This window comes from Rhinopithecus bieti, unplaced genomic scaffold, assembly GCF_001698545.2.
Source record: "Rhinopithecus bieti isolate Rb0 unplaced genomic scaffold, ASM169854v2 scaffold_40803, whole genome shotgun sequence".
In the NCBI taxonomy this organism is placed as follows: Eukaryota; Metazoa; Chordata; class Mammalia; order Primates; family Cercopithecidae; genus Rhinopithecus; species Rhinopithecus bieti.
Window position 1 is genome coordinate 1,174,507 of NW_016816762.1, and position 16,371 is coordinate 1,190,877.

At 50.8% G+C, this 16,371-nt stretch overlaps 1 protein-coding gene across 1 annotated transcript in view; it reads left to right on the forward strand.

Moving 5' to 3' along the window:
- Window positions 1-8,695: 8,695 nt before the first annotated feature.
- The window catches only part of PDE9A (phosphodiesterase 9A), a 69,570-nt gene continuing 61,894 nt past the window's right edge, over window positions 8,696-16,371 (forward strand). The window contains exon 1 of the mRNA XM_017855210.1: window positions 8,696-8,738. The gene's annotated coding sequence lies outside the window, so the exon portion shown is untranslated. The remainder of the gene's footprint in view (window positions 8,739-16,371) is intronic.

The window sequence follows — 16,371 nt, forward strand, 5'->3', positions numbered from 1 at the left end:
AGGTCCCAGTGGACGTGTCCAGAGCTGTCCTGGTCAGCCGTCCTCCCTGTCACCTTGAGGCCTCAGCCGAGCTCCTCCCATCTGGCTGTGCCCATCAGTCTCCCCTCCTGCCCTAGCCAGGATGCCCATCTTCTGCCCCACACCGTCTGGCTCTGACTCTTGGCTTCCAGACTCCCCGGAAGGTGCAGTTGGAGCTAATTGGCTCCCCAGAGACTCCAGTGAGCGTCTTGTCAGCCTCACCGGGGACCAGCTCCAGCCTGGGAGGTCTCGCTCAGAAGTGAAGTCACTGAGTGGCCCGTCCTGCCGACACCCACAAGACTAAAATGTTCTCTCAGAAGGGATTTCATGGAGACCAGCACCTTGTCCGTGCCAGCTGGGTCTCTGAGAGAAACCGCTTTGTTTTCCTGAACTCATTTGAAACAGCATGCAGAGACATTTAAACTGGGCGGGAAATAGGAGAAGCCCACCTTGACCCTTCTAATTCTTGCCTTATTAACAAGAGAAAGTATCAGACACACCAGACAAAAGCCCTCCTGAGCCCAAAGAGCCCAAATGTCTGGAAGCTCTCTGCTGAGATGCCAAAAGGCATACCTTTCTGATAAAGAGACAGCGACAGATGAGGTACCATGATACAGACATGGCAGTGGACATGGAGAGGGGAGCAGTGGAGATGGAGAAGATGGAGGTCGACGCGGATGAGGATGTAGATGGAGAAGATGGAGATAGACATGGATGAGGATATAGATAGATGTATAGGGTGTGTATCTAACTGGGTATGAGTGCTGCAGAAATAGATCTAGACACCAATGTGGATGTGATCTAGATAATGTGATTCTGGGCATAGAAAGAGCTACAGATACCCTAGCTATGATTGTGGGTATGGATATAGGTATAGACATGGTGGGGAGGAGAGAATAGATTCTCCTCTCTCATTACAAACTGATCGTGGCTGGGGGTGGCACGTGCTGAGAGGTGGCTATATTTGTCCCCAGGCTGGTGCCTGCATCCTCCTGCACCCCCATCTCCTTTGTGCCTTCTTCCATTCCCTCTCCACGGTTAGGTCCAGGCCTCACTGAGCTCTGACCTCCCTGCCTCCGGCCTGCCTCTCCCACACGGCTGCCAGGTTCAACCTGGTAGGACACCTCCTTCTCTGTGGTGGCCTGCCAATCTGGGCCCTGCCAACCTGTGCCCTACCAACTTCTCCAACTTATCCCCTGCAACTGTCCCCACGCCTGCACCATGCTCAGCCCACAGGATCCTGCCTTCCCAGCTCTGCAGAACCAGCTTCTGCTCAGCTGCTAGTTGCCAGCACAGCCACCTGCTTTAAGCACCATCCACAGTCACCCATACCCATCACCATCATCATCCAAAGTCACCCGAGTCACCAGCCCCTTGACTGTTACCATCCAAAGTCACCCAGACCATCACCATCACCATCCAGTCACCCATCCTGTCACCATCACCATCCAGTCACCCATCCTGTCACCATCACCATCCAGAGTCACCCAGACCATCACCATCACCATCCAGAGTCACCCATCCTGTCACCATCACCATCCACAGTCACCCAGACCAATCACCATCACCATCCAAAGTCACCCAGACCCATCACCCTCACCATCCAGAGTCACCAGCCCCGTCACCATGAGCATCCAGATTCACGCAGACCCATCATTCTGACCACCCACAGTCACCAGCCCCATCACCATCAGCACATCACTGGCTTCCTCCCCTCAGTGTGTGCCTCAGTCTGAAGTGATCTCACTGACTTGTTTGAGGTTCTCACTGCTGCTGGCCCCGCTGGATGGTCTCTTATAGGAAGGAAATTTCGCCTTGCTCTCTGCTGGATTTCCAGCCCCTAAATGAGGCGGGGCATGCTGGATGCAAGATGGACTGAGTGGGGGATGGAGTGAACCAGTCCAGCTCGTGCATGCCTCTCCCTCTGCACTGCCCGGAGCAGCTTTGTTTCTGGGGACGCAGGGCAACGTCTGGAGACATTTCTGGATGTCACCAGGGGTAAGGGGCTGCTACTCGCGTCCGATGGGTGGAGACCCGGGATGCCGCTCAGAATCCTACAGCGCTCAGGACAGGCCCACAGCAATGACACATGTGGCCCAAGATGCCAGCGGTTCTGAGGCACAGCTCCTGGTGTCTGAGGTCTCCCCTGTGTTCTGTAGTTGTCACTGTCCCCTCAACCTTCCCCAGTCTTCCAACCTAGTAGTTCTCAGACAACCAGGGGGCTTGGTGGAGCACAGAGCTCCCCTCGAGGGGTCTCTGGTTCATGACAGAGGTAGGCCCCGAGAATCTTTCTGCAGGTTGGCAGTGAGGAGGATGAGGCTGGCCCAGGACACACCACTGATGCTCTCTGACCCAAAGGCTTTTCTCTCCTGCTTCCTTCCCTCTTCCCTCTCTGGCAGGTGATGTTACCAGCCTTTTCTTTTTTGGCCCTGCCTCTTCCTTGGCTTTTCTGCTCTTCCTCTCTTCCACTCAGTGCCTGGTGACAAGCGGCCATCCTCAGAGATGTGCTTCAGGGCCCGAATTCCTTACTCCTCATACTCTTTCTGCACCGGAGCCACCCTGTGAGGCCTCGGGATGCTCAGCATTTCTCTCCCACCCCCCAGCCGCATGTTACAGCCATCCCCTCGCCACATGTCCAGGAGGGAGCCAGCATCCTTTGCTGACTTTCATGCTGTGACTATAGTGTTGCGTGGAAAAGGGGCCATGGAAAGGCTGGGCAGGTGGCTGCTCAGAGCCCCACCTTGCACGGTGACCCACGGGGCCTGGAAATTCACTGCCCCGGTTTACACACAGGTGCCTGAGCTCCCGCAGAGAATGCCTGATAGCGAGACACGTGCCCGTCCATTTGTGCTTTCAGGCATCCTAAGCACACACGCCTGCTCTTATTCGGAGCAGTCCCTGTAAACTAGTTCAACTAAAGAGTGGCTTTCCACCCTGGCTGCAGATTGCAACCACCCAGGAATCCTTTTTTTTTTTTTTTTTTTTTTTTTTTTTTTTTTTTTTTTTTTTTTTTTTTTTTGAGAGTTTTGTTCTTGTTGCCCAGGCTGCAGTGCAATGGCACGAACTTGGCTCACCGCAACCTCCAGGGATTCTCCTGCCTCAGACTCCTGCCAAGTAGCTGGGATTACAGGCATGTGCCACCACACCTGGCTAATTTTGTATTTTTAGTAGAGACGGGGTTTTTCCATGTTGGTCAGGCTGGTCTCGAACTCCCGACCTCAGGTGATCCACCCACCTCAGCCTCCCAAAGTGCTGGGATTACAGGCCTGAGCTACCGCGCCCGGCCCTCCCAGGAATCTTTAAAAAGGTACCAGTTGATGCCCAGACCCCTCCAATTAAATCCAGATTTTTAAGAGATTTTTTTAAAAAGCTCTGCAAGTGATTCCAGCACACAGTCTGGGAACTAACCGCTTATGTAAGGTCTGGAAAACCTAAGAAACCACTCTTGACCCAGCCCTCTGGTGACATAAGTTCCTGGTCACCCTTGCTGAAACATGCTGGGTAAACTCTGTTTCTTCCTAGCAGACAGCAGCCCTCTCTCTTCAGCTCAGAAGCTACACCAGCAGTTGTTGGTTGGTTGGTTGGTTGGGTTATGTCTCTCTTTAACTTCCTCCGCTTCTGAAGACACCTGCAGTGACCTGATATAGACTTGGTCACCCCACTCTCCCCCCAACCTTAGGCCCAGGAACCATGTATTTGAAGGAGGCTCTCCTGCAGGCAGCTGGTTGCATCTAGCATGCTTGGATTCCTGCAGGCGGCTGGTTGCATCTAGCTTGCTTGGATTCCTGCAGGCGGCTGGTTGCATCTAGCTTGCTTGGATTCCTGCAGGCGGCTGGTTGCATCTAGCTTGCTTGGATTCCTGCGGGCAGCTAGTTGCATCTAGCATGCTTGGATTCCTGCAAGCAGTTGGTTGCATCTAGCATGCTTGGATTCCTGCAGGTGGCTGGTTGCGTCTCCTGCAGGCAGCTGGTTGCATCTAGCATGCTTGGATTCCTGCAGGCGGCTGGTTGCATCTAGCATGCTTGGATTCCTGCAGGCGGCTGTTTGCATCTAACTTGCTTGGATTCCTGCAGGCGGCTGGTCGCATCTAGTTTGCTTGGATTCCTCCCAGTTTCACAGCTACAGGGTGGACATTTCATGAAATCTCCAAATTCCAAGGGCTCTTGACAGACCACCTCCATCCTGATCAGAAGGGGTAATGCCGGTTGCCCGGTCTCTTAGAACTGAAAACTCTAGCTCCTTCTCTGCTCCTCATTCCAAACCAAATGAATTGTGGCATTGGATTATTCTTTCAAAATACTTCTTGCCTTAACGCCATCCTTTAGATTTTGGCGGCCAGCTCCTGGTGTGGACCGCATCTCACGGGTGGGCTCCCCGATTTCTGCCTCCTGTTACCCCTCACAGTTATCTCACGAGTCTTGCTACCTTCTGGAAAAATAGGCTCCAAACACACTTTCATCCCATCACTCACAGCATGGAGTTCTCTAGTGGCCTGTTGGCCGCAGGACACTGTCCAGCCCCCCGCATTGGGATGTCTGGCCCCAATTCACCATAATGTACTTGTCTCCAATCTGCTGAGCTGCATGAGTGCCCACCCCAGCCCAGCGGGCACTCCCCTTCTGCAAACCTCCAAGCACATTCCCCCTCTGCACACTGTCAGTCTTCCTATCCCCGCCCCGAATCCAAAGGCCCCTCCTATGGCTGGGGATCCACTGGCAGCTGCCTAACCCTTCCTATGCTCCTGGTCGTTTGGTGCAATCTGGAGCACGCTCACTGGCAGCTGCCTAACCCTTCCTATGCTCCTGGACGTTTGGTGCAAGCTGGAGCATGCTCAGGCCTGCATTTGAAATAACCTGGAACACATTTACATCATGGAAAATATGGAAAATAGGCTGATTGCCTTCCACTCCCTTTTAGAGCTGGCAAGAAAGATAATTGATGACTAAACAACCTAATGACCAACAAATATAAAAAGTCATAGCCCAACCGTGATCAAATAAGGCTCCAGCATTCCTCCTTGGAGGGACCCTGAGCCATCTGGTGTCAGTTTCCTTTCCAATCTGGGAACATTCTGGAGATCCTGGCGTCCAGCTAACATGGTCGTTGCTTCCTGACAACCCTACCCCTTCCATTCCCCAGTCACTACTGCTTCAAGATCCAGTGGAAGGAGAAAATCAGACGTCTCAGAAGCATGAGTGAAAGTGGGGTGTGTGGTGAGACACATACAGAGGGGAGAGGGCCAGAGGACGGTGCCATGCAACACACGCCATTGCTCCTTTTGTTCCTGGTTTCAGCCAAGTTGTGCCGCGGGTGACTCTCCACCGGATGAGCTCCGTGCGTGTAAGGCCAGTATTCTTGGCCATTCTGGCTTAGAGAAAAGCTTTTCTATATTCCCGAATGGCTCCAGGCCTCCTCCTCCTCCTCCTATGAAATGGGTTTTAAAAGAGGTCTTAGAGCCCAGGCAGTTAGATCTTAGAAACAGACAAATACAGTAGAAGCCCGAGGCAAGCTTATTCTTTCCAAAGAGGAGGTGCTTCCTGTGTTAATTTGTTGCTGAAGAGCATGATGAAGATTCCTCTCCACTGAGACTGAGCCAAGAGTTGACTCATTCATGGGAGCAACATAACGGGTCCTGAGAAACCAAAGGATTCAGCAGCTGGGAGCCAAGACTGATCTTGAGTGGCCCAGAAATGCAACCCAAGGATCTTGGGCCCAAGGGCCGGAAGGTTTCTGCAGCCCCCTGGAGCATTCACAGAGGCTCCCTGTCCATCCGCTTTTCCCTCTATTGTGGATGTGATCGCTCCTCCCCTCAGCTCACCAGACTCCTCAGAGAGGCTGACCTCTGAATAGGTTGAATGGGCTTGAAGGGGGCTGGGCTCCATTTGGGGGGATGACAGGCCCAGTGCCCCTGCACAGGGGAGGGTGTCTTGGTAAGCCTCTTTGTGTCAGGTCCCCAGGGCACCTTCCTCTGAGTCTCTTGCGTGGGAGAAGTTGCTGGACATGCCTCTTGGGCTCTGCCCCCGCCGGCACTGTGTGGGATCCATGCTGTTCTCCCTCTAGTCCCTGCCCCACCTCCTGAAACCCTTCTCTGCTCCTGGTGTCACTACCCGCCCCCACCTCCAGCCCTAATTTTCTAGGGACAAGGGGCAGAGGAAGGAGGAGAAGAAAGAGTCCTTGCTGCCCCTCCGAGGAGGCGCAGGAGAAGAAAGGGGGAGGAGTGGGGAGCCAGGGATGGCAGGAACGATGGGAAAGCCCCTTCCTGCTGCCCACGCAAGTCCTGGCTTCCCCTCCACCCACTGCACCATCTCGATGGCTGCTGTCGTGGCAGGAGCTGGAGAGACACTGAGAAGAGGAAGGAAGGAGGATCTGAGAGGAGCCCAGCACACCCGGCTTCTCTGCTGCCCACTCTCCACTCTGTCCTCCCAGTCTAGGCCCTTCCTAGGCAGCCCTGGCACGGGTCCTCACTGGCCACACTGAGGCCATCAGCAAAGCACCTGGCTTGTTTACGCCTTGGGCTCCGGGTCTGTAAGGCAGTGAGGCTGAGGTTCCTGGAAAAGCCAGGCACCGTGGACTTGCCCAGCTAAGCACAGGCATCGGGGGCTAGAGAGGCCCTAGTCCCAATGACGACCGAGTGCCGTCTCCACCTGGGGAGCTTGGAGGACTCTGCTCTGCACTTAGGGCCACGCTTCAAGCCCAGTGCCTCTGATAACCGAGTCTCTGGGGAGAAATGAGCCCTCCAGTGCCAAATGACCCGCCACTAAAAGGCCTTTCGAGGCAGGGCCTCCCATGAGCCCAAGCAGGCACACTGTGGGAGATGAGAGGGTGTGGGCTCACTTGAAGTTCTGTGTGAGCGGGGTCATTCATAGGGTGAAGCGAGAGTCAAGGGGACAGAGGGCCCTCTAGTCCCCAGCACTTGGGCTCAGCTGGCAAGTCCACAGTGCCCGGCTTTCCCGGGAACCTCAGCCTTACCAACCTACAGACAAAGAGCCCAAAGCACAGGGAGGTCAGTGCCACACAGGTTTTATTTTTGCACATTATTGGTGTTTAAAATTGTAAAGATTTTCCACGTTACCTGTAACCATCAAACCACATGTATTGCCCCCAATTAGTCACCATTAACGGCTTGGCGTGCATACCCCTCCATATTCACTGTGCTTTCTTCTTCCAGTAATGAGCTCATTCTCTATATATCACTCTGTAACTTGTTTTTACCTAGTAAGGAGTCATGGGCGCCCCACAGGTGAATACTTGCACACTTGTCTTCATCTTCTTAACAGCTACCTGACACCCCAGTATCTCAGTCTGTCTGAACTTAAACAGCTAGACATTGACTTCTCAGAGTGTGGAGGCTGAAGTCCAAGATGAGGGTGTGGGCAGGTTCTGTTCCTGGGGAGGCCTCTCTTCCTGGCTTGCAGACAGCTGCCTTCTGGCTGTGCCCTCACGAGGCAGAGCAAGAGACAGCTCTGGTGCCTTCGCCCCTTGTAAGGACACCAACCCCATCCCATGAGCCCCACCCTCAGGAACTCCTCCAAACGCAATCACCTCCCAAGGCCCCACCTCCTAATCTTACCCACTGGGGATGAGGGCTTCATTATATGTGGGATGGTGGTACCTCAACATTCAGACCCTGGCACCATAGGGCCACTCTCCTGCCTGTGGAGAGATGCACAGACTGAACCATCCAGACTGCACAGTGGAGCACGCTCTTTCAACCCACCTGCCCCTGACCACAGTGGACACTCAGGAAGAAATGGGTACAGCGAGTGAACAAATGAATGGGCAAGTCAAAGACATGAACACATGACATCTGACTGTCTCCCTGTGTGCTGATGTTTCATTCTGATACATCCCTCCCTAAATTCATCTGCTGAGACAAAGGATTTTAACCGGTGTTGCTACACGGCTTTCCCCAAGGTGTGGCAACCCACACCCCACCAGCAACCCCTGTGATGTCTGCCGGCCTGTGTCCTTCTCTTTCCAGGTTTCCAAATGTTGCTAAACTGCTGGGTCAAGGAATAGCCTCTCCCTGGGGTCAGCCTCCCTTGTGTGGATTTTTTCTTACTCCTCTTGGCCACTGCCTGTTCCTGGTCTATACCGGTTCCATTGGTTGCACTCTTTTCCTGCCCCTTGGCCAGAGGCCGTCGTGTGTCAGCGATAGAAACGTTTTGGCTGTCGTATACACAGCCAGTATTCTCTCCCCGTCACACTGGGCCTCATGATTATGGGGGGGCGACATCACGGAGATCCCAGTGCATTTTCGACGTCATCACTGTCACCATCCTCTCTTGGTCATTTGGGGGATACGGTCGCCATCAGCTCAACAGAGCAAAAGATAGGGAGGCCACCTGCATCCGCCAGGTGCTGGAATGGGTCCAGGCAGCTGCCAGAGTCTGCCGTTTCCAACTCGATACAGCACCTGTGATCGGCAGTCGTACCCATGACATTCATTTAATTGACCAAACATGAACGTTATAGAGGAAGCTGATCATTTAAATGATATACTTGAAACTCATCTGAGTAAGGAAGCTGAGAACAAAGAAGCTAATTTAAAAAATAAAAAAATAAAAAAAGACCTAATCCACTGAATTCTAATCACGCCAAGTGCTTATCTCTCCTGCCAGACGTACAGCGAGCGCCTTGCAACATCTCACGGCGGCACTGTCTTCTCTTTTGCAGCACTCCCTACAAAGTGAGACCTGTGGCCATCAAGCAACTCTCTGGTAAGGCCTTGCTGTCATTTGTTAAACTAAAAGAAGGAAAAAGAAATCTTGAGCTCGCCCCGGTGATAAAATATATACTAGTTAAGCATTTGAATCTAAGCATTTGAAATGTATATGAGTTAAGCCTTTGAAGCATTTAACTATATGTTAGTTAAGCATTTGAATCTGCATTTGGAGCTGACACTATTACAGAATCCGAAACCTTGTATTACTGTAAGGGTTCTGCCTTTCTAACGCCAGGCAGAATAGCATCTCCCTGGGATTAGCCTCCCTTGCGTGGATTTTTTCTTACGCCTCTTGGCCACTGCCTGTTCCTGGTCTATGCCGGTTCCACTGGCTGCAGTGTCTTTTCCTGCCCCTTGGCCAGAGGCCGTCCCAAGGACTTTGCAGATGCAGGGCGGCATCCACTCTGGTCTTCCTGGCCTAGCACCTGTCCTCCCCTTTCCACTGTGAGTTACCAAGGCAGGCATCTGTGGCCCCTGGGATGCCCTGGGGTGCCTCATACAGTCACTTGGGCTGCTGTGTTAGAATATCCTTTTTTCTTTTCTTCCTTCCTTCCTTTCTTTCTTTTTTTTTTTTTTTTTGAGACAGAATCTGGCCCTGTCGCCTGGGGCTGGAGTGCAGTGGCGCGATCTCGGCTCACTGCAACCTCTGCCTCCCAAGTTCAAGTGAGTCTCTTGCCTCACCCTCCCAAGTAGCTGGGATTACAGGCATGCGCCACCAAGCCTGGGTAATTTTTTTGTATTTTTAATAGAGACGGTGTTTTGTCATGTTGGCCAGGCTGGTCTCGAACTCCTGACCTCAGGTGATCCACCCGCCTCAGCCTCCCAAAGTGCTAGGATTACAGTTGTGAGCCACTGCACCCAACCTAGAATCCCTTTTCCATTTGATTTTTATAACGTTTATTTATGTGTGATTTATACATCATGAAATGCCATTTAAGTGTCTATTTTGATGAGTTTTAAAAAGTGTGTCACCGTCGTAATCATTACCCAAATCAAGACATTTGCACCACCTAGAAAAGCTCTCTCGTGCCCCTCCCAGTGTGTCTCAGTCCACAACCGACCTGCTTTCTGACATCATCCATGAGATTTGTCCTTTTGAGAGTTTCATATAAAAGAAATTACATGGTACATATACTCTTTTTTGACTTGACATAATGTTTTTGAGACCCACCCGTGTGCTGTGTGTAGAGACAATTCATTGCTTTGTATTGGTAAGTAGTATCCCATGGTGTGGGCTGTACCACAGGGCGTCTTCCGTTCACTGTGGATGGACGTTGGTGTCCCATGGTCCACAGGGCGTCTCCCATTCTCTGTGGATGGACGTTGGTATCCCATGGTGTGGGCGGTACCACAGGGCGTCTTCCATTCTCTGTGGATGGACATTTGGGTTGTTTCCAGTCTCAGGGCTTTTATGAATAAGGCTGCTGTGAACATTAAAGCACAAGTAATGGTGGAAACGTCTGTTTTTATATATTTTATTTCACTTGGCTGAATACCTAAGACACCTATAGCCTTGCCAACTTTTTTATACAGTTAAACATATACTTAACCATCATCCCTAAGAGTGGAGAGAAGAGTCTGTAGAGTGCTCCCCAGTCTGGGTTTGTCTGACGTTTCTCTCACGACCAGCCTGGGTGTGGTGGGTTTTGGAAGGAATATGTGGGGCGCATGACAGCCAGGTGGGACCACTGGCTTCTGCACTGCAGTCACCTTTGGTCTCCTTCCCTGCTCTTCTTTGGGAGCAAGTCACTAAGTCCAGCTCACCCAAGCAGAGGAGAAAAAACCGAGGTTCGTTTACTCTACACAGATACTCATTTGCTCCAGCACCATTTGGTGAAAAGACGATCTTTTCTCCCACTGAATTACCATGACACCTTTGTGGAAAATCAATGGGCCATATATGTATGAGTCTTTTTCTGGACTCCAGATGCTGTTGTGTAAATGTACATGTCTTAAAACAAAAGCACACCGTCTTGACTACTGTAGATAAATAGTCGGTCTTGAAATCAGGTACTCTAAATTATCTCTGGTTTCTTTTCCTTTTCAAAATGTTATTGCTTTTATTTTCAAATAAATTTTAGAATCAGTCTATGAATTGCTACCAAAAAAAAGTCTGCTAGGGTTTTGACTGAAATTGCATTAAATATACAGAAAACTGTGGGAAGAATTAATGTCTTAAGAATGTTGAGTCTTCTGATTCATAAATATGGTCTATCTCTCCATTTATTTAGGTTCCCTTTAATGTTTCTCAATAATGTGTTACCATTGTTAATATGAAGTACTTAAATATATATTGATAAATATATCAATTTCATGTATTTAACGGTATTATAAATGGATTTTTTTTTCATTTCCATTTCCAGTAGTTTTTAGTTTATAGGAATTGACTTTTGTATGGGACCTTGTTAAACTCATTTATTAGGTCTAGTACCTTTTTGTAGATTTCCTATGATTCTATAGATGATTTTCTTATAGTGCTGGTTTTCTGACAACAAAATCCTTCTGCTTTTGTCTGAAAAAGTTTTTCTTTGTTGTTTTGCTTTTTTTTTTTTTTTTTTCAAAGAGAGAGAGAGAGATAAGAGCTGCCTCTGTTGCCCAGGCTGGAGTACAGTGGTGCAGTCATAATTCATGACAGCCTTGACCTCCCAGGCTGGAGCAGTCCTCCCTTCTCAGCCTCACAAGTAGCTGGGACTACAGGCACACACCACCATGCCTGGCTAATTTTTTAAGTTTTTGTAGGGACAAGTTCTCACGATGTTGCCCAGACTGGTCTCAAACTCCTAAACTCAAGTAATCCTCACTTCCTGGGATTACAGGGATGAGCCACCATGCCCGACTGACAGTGTTTTTATTTTGTCTTCATTTTGAAAGGGCATTTTCTTGCCATAGGGAATTTTACTTTCGCAGTTTCCCAGCACCGTGGATATGTCGTCTCGTTGTATTTTAGCTGGTGTAGCCTCTAATGAGAAGTCTGTGACGTCTTGCCTTTGTTCCTCTGCATGCAATGTGTCTTTTTCCCTCTGGCTGCTTAAGGTGTTTTCTTTATCACTGGTTTGCAGGAATTTGATTATGATGGACTTGGTGTGGTTTTCTTTTGGTTTAACCTGCTTGGTGTTCATTGATCCTCTTGGAACTTTGGGATCATATTTTTCATGAAATGTGGAATATTTTCTGCTCTCTCTCTCTCCCCCTCTCCCGCTCTCCCGCTCCCCCGCTTCCCCTGGGATCCTAATTACCTGAATGATAGACAGCCTGAGAGCATCCCCTGACTCACTCACACTGTTTCTTTCTTTCCAGACCTTTTTTCCGTTTGCTTTATTTTTCTTAGACTTCTCTGTGGCGTCTTCAATTGCATTGGTCTTCCCTCCTGCAGTGTCTAGTCTGCTGTGAATCTCGTTCAGTGAAATTTTCATTTCATATATTGCATTCCTCATCCCTAGGAATTCGTTTTCCTCCTTTTTCGTATCTCCCAGTTTCAGATGTCCCATTTATGACTCATTATGTTTCTATTTCCTGTAAACACTTATACCTTATGATAATTGTTTCATGCCATTGTCTGCTAGTTTCCTCCTCTCTGCCGTATCTGTCTGTCTCTGTTGATTAATTTTTCTCCTGGGTATGGGTCGTATTTTTCTGATTCTCATGAATCTAGTAGATTTGGATGGAATGCTCATCACAGGAGTGCATGCTGGTTCATCATCTGGTTTTGTTTCTCCCAGTTAGCGTGTTGAGCTTTGCCTTGGCCAGCAGTTAAGTCACTTGCACATCGGTTTGATGCCTTTGAGTCTCACCTTTAAGTTTTGCCAGAATGGTTCAAGAGGGCGTTTACCCCAGGGATAACTCAGTCCCGCTAAGACATGATCCCTTTGGGGTCTCCCCCAAACTCCTGGCTGATCACCAAATTGCACTCTGGCTGTTTAGAGTGCAAATGTTTGGAGATGAGAATGAAAGCGTCAGGGCCTTGAAGGTCATTGCAAGGATGCTGGCTTTTATGCTGAGTGGCGTGGGCAGCTATTAAAGGCTTTCAGCGGAGGAGTGACACCATCACATTTGTGTTTTAAATCTTGCTCGGGGCGCTGGGTCGAGATCATGAAAGGGAAGTGGTAGCAAAGGTGGAGGCAGAGAAATCTGAGAGGAGGCTGGTTTTTTGGGAGGAGATAGAGGCCCAGGCCAGGGTGGGGGTCATGGAGGTGATGAGGAGTGCAGGTTCCAGCATGTTCTAAAAGCAGAGACAAGCTTTTTCCTAAGTGGAAGCGGGATATACAGAGACCCATCCGGGGCTTCTTTGACCTGAGCACTGAGCGCCATGGCCCAGGGAGGGGGTTGCTGCGGGTGGGCTTGGCCTGCTCGTCAGACATCAGGTGCATGAGGGGCAGGCAGAGTCAGGGCAGGCGGCCTCTCGGCTGTCAGCTCCCAATGGATGGTGTTGAAGTCTGGGGCTTGGTGAGGCCAGCAGGGAGTGAGTGAGCGCCAGCAGGAGGGGCCAGGCCTGATCCGGACGGAGACAGAACCCATCTGTGGGAGAAGGATGCTGGTGCCTAGACGCCATCAGGAGCAGAGGGGTCAAAGCCATGAAACCCTGGAGGCAAGAGGAGGCAAAGGCCGGCCAGGTGTGGGTTGGATGCGGCAGGGCTCCCGCAGACCAGTGAAGACGGGCGAGTTGGCTGTGTTCAGAGTTAGAAGAGTATCGCTGGGAGCAGAGGAAAGAGGGATTTCTGTGTCACTTGGGGGCCCATCCAGGACCAGTGGGAAATGGAGTTGGGCTCATTAAGGGAAAGAGGTGAACGGGAGTTGGAACCGGGTGTCCTAAGGCCAGAGCTGCTCCTCCCTGGAGGACTCTGGCAAAGGCTGCTGGCCTTGGGCTGTGAAGGCGCCCAGTGGCTGAGAGATTGGTGCCCTCTGCAGCCCTCCTGGAACTCGGATCCTAGGAGCCACAAAGGGTCCGGGTGATCTCAGGACCGTTTCAAGGGGAATGTGCCTTTTTGACCAGAGCGTTAGGGAAAGCGTGCTGCACAGTCACATGCCAGGACAGCCCCCCACGGCCCAAGTCCTGTAGAAGAGCCGGGGGCTTTCACAATATTCTTAGGTGCAACAGCAGTTGAGCCGTGCTGTCACACTTAACCCAAGTAATGATAGTGTCTTCAATTAGGACACTGCTGTAGGGGGCTGGTTCTACTTGTATGGCTCCACATTCCTGCCTGCCCTAGGACCCAGGACCTGTCTCTGGTCACACACACCCTGTCCAGCCTCTGTGTCTGGCCCTGCGGAGACCCCACCACATTCTGCCTCCCTGGCCAGAGACCAAGAGTGACTCAAAGGCTTCTACTTCCCAGCAGCTTTATTGGTGTTGCTGTTTCCATAGAAGGGCAATAAAAGGGGCCATGAGGAGGAGCATCTCCAGAGTACGTGCTTGAGCTTCTGCAAGCCAGAGGAGGCCGGCGGCTGGTGGAGTGCGCAGGCTGCCTGGCTGTGCCCCACAACGCGCATGTGAAGAGGTTTTGGGGGCAGCCATGGAACCCCGGAGCTGCCCCCACATGAGAGTTCCCCAGGAGGTGACCAAATGCATGTGGAGTCCAGCCGCAGTCCAGACCCAGACGCACCATAACTGTAAAGCACACACCAAATTCTGAAGGCTTAGTATAAAAAAGAATATAAAAATCTCAGTCATGTTTGTATTGATTTCATACTTCCTGGTTGAGATGTCATTGATATAACATAAAGCCCACCATTTTAAAGTGTACAACCTCAGCCAGGCACGGTGGCTCACACCTGTAATCCCAGCACTCTGGGAGGCCCAGGCGGGCGGATCACCTGAGGGCAGGAGTTTGAGACCAGCCTGACCAACACGGTGAAACCCCGTCTCTACTAAAAATACAAAAATTAGCTGGGTGTGGTGGTGCACATCTGTAATCCTAGCTACATGGGAGGCTGAGGCAGGAGAATCACTTGAACCTGGGAGGTAGAGCTTGCAGCAAGCCGAGATCACACCACTGCACTCTAGCCTGGATGACACAGCGAGACTCCATCTCAAAAAAAAAAGTAAATGTACAACCTCAGTCCTTTTTAGTGTCTTCATTTTGTTGTGCAACCATCACCACTATTTAATTCCAGAACATTTCCATCAACCCAAAAGGAAACTCTGTACCTGTTAGCAGTCTCTCTCCATCCCCCTCACCCCCCAGCCCCTGGCAGGCCCTGCCGTCTGTCCTGTGCATTCTGGACCTTTTATATGACAGAATCTGTGGCCTTTCCAGCCTGGCTTCTTCCACTTCACACACTGTGTTCCAGGCTCCCTGTGTTGCAGCTTGTGACAGCTCTTCGTTCCTTTATGGCTGAATGACATTCCGTTGCATGGCTGCGTCGTGTGGCTGTATGGCGTGGCTGCGTCGCGTGGCTGCATCACATTCAGTTGATCCGTTCATCAGCTGATGGACATTTGGGCTGTTTCCACAAAGGCTATTGTGAATGATGCTGCTGCAAATATTTGTGTGCAAATTTTTATGTGAAAGATACGTGGTGAAATTAGGTATTTTGAGGTATATTGGAGTAAATGAAATATTAAAATCTTTTAAAAAGTCTAGCTGTCTTGAAGGGGAGTGCCTGAGAGAAGTGCTGAAAGTTCACAGCAGAAGGTACTGGATGCTGTGGGTGCACCAGACTGGCCTGTCCAGGAGGTCCCTGCAGGCTGGATAGCAGGTCCTTTACCCACTAATGGGTGCCTCCTCCAACCTCTGAGTCCCCCTGCCTGGGGACCTCCTCTGTGCAGGGCACACCAGGAAGTGATGGGGAGGGCCCGCCCCGAGGTCAGTCCTCCCCAGCGAGAGGGAGCTGGAGGACAGGTGCCCAGCTTCCTTGCTCCATAGTGGGACTGCGAATCTGACATCATCAATGCAGCTGCTCAAAGGGAGCTCAGAGCGGGGAGTCACCTGCGCGTCAGCTCACCCTCTGGGAGCTCTCTTCCCCCCACACCTCCATCCCCCACTCCCTCCCAGGGCTTCCTGGGCTGGCCTCCAAATGCGCCACTAGCCCCCAGCTCCTTGTCTCCAGTGGTCTTTTGAGGATCTCAAACTAAGAACCTTAGACTCCAAGAGGGGTCAGGCCCCCTGGCGCACTCATCTGTCATTTGGATGAAATAGCGTTAGGAGAACTACTTAACCCCACTGAACTTCCGTTTCCCTTGCAAAATAGGAATTCTAATGCATACCTTGCCTGGTTCTTGGGAGGATAAATGAAGTAATTTATGCAAAATGTTGAACACAGTGCCCGCCACTTGGTAAGTGCCCAGTAAATGGTGGCTATCATTGAAAATGACTTAGAGGGCATTTTTGAGTGACTAAAGTTAGGTCTCTCTGGAATTGCTGAATGTTAATAGAACAGGAATGCTTCCTAAAGTCTAAAACAAAACAGGGAGGACTGGCTGTGTCTGCCCTGCAAGCCAAGTTAATGCTGGAAGTCTGAGCACAGACACGTTGCTCGCGAGAAATAATAACACTCCTTAATAATATTGTCTATTTCAGCGCAGTTTCACTCTAGAAGGCCTTATAAGCGTAGCCGCGGTCATCCTTACTTGCGTTCTTTTGAAACAAAAGGCCGCGGGGGGCCGGGCGCGGGGCCAGGTGCGGGGGGCC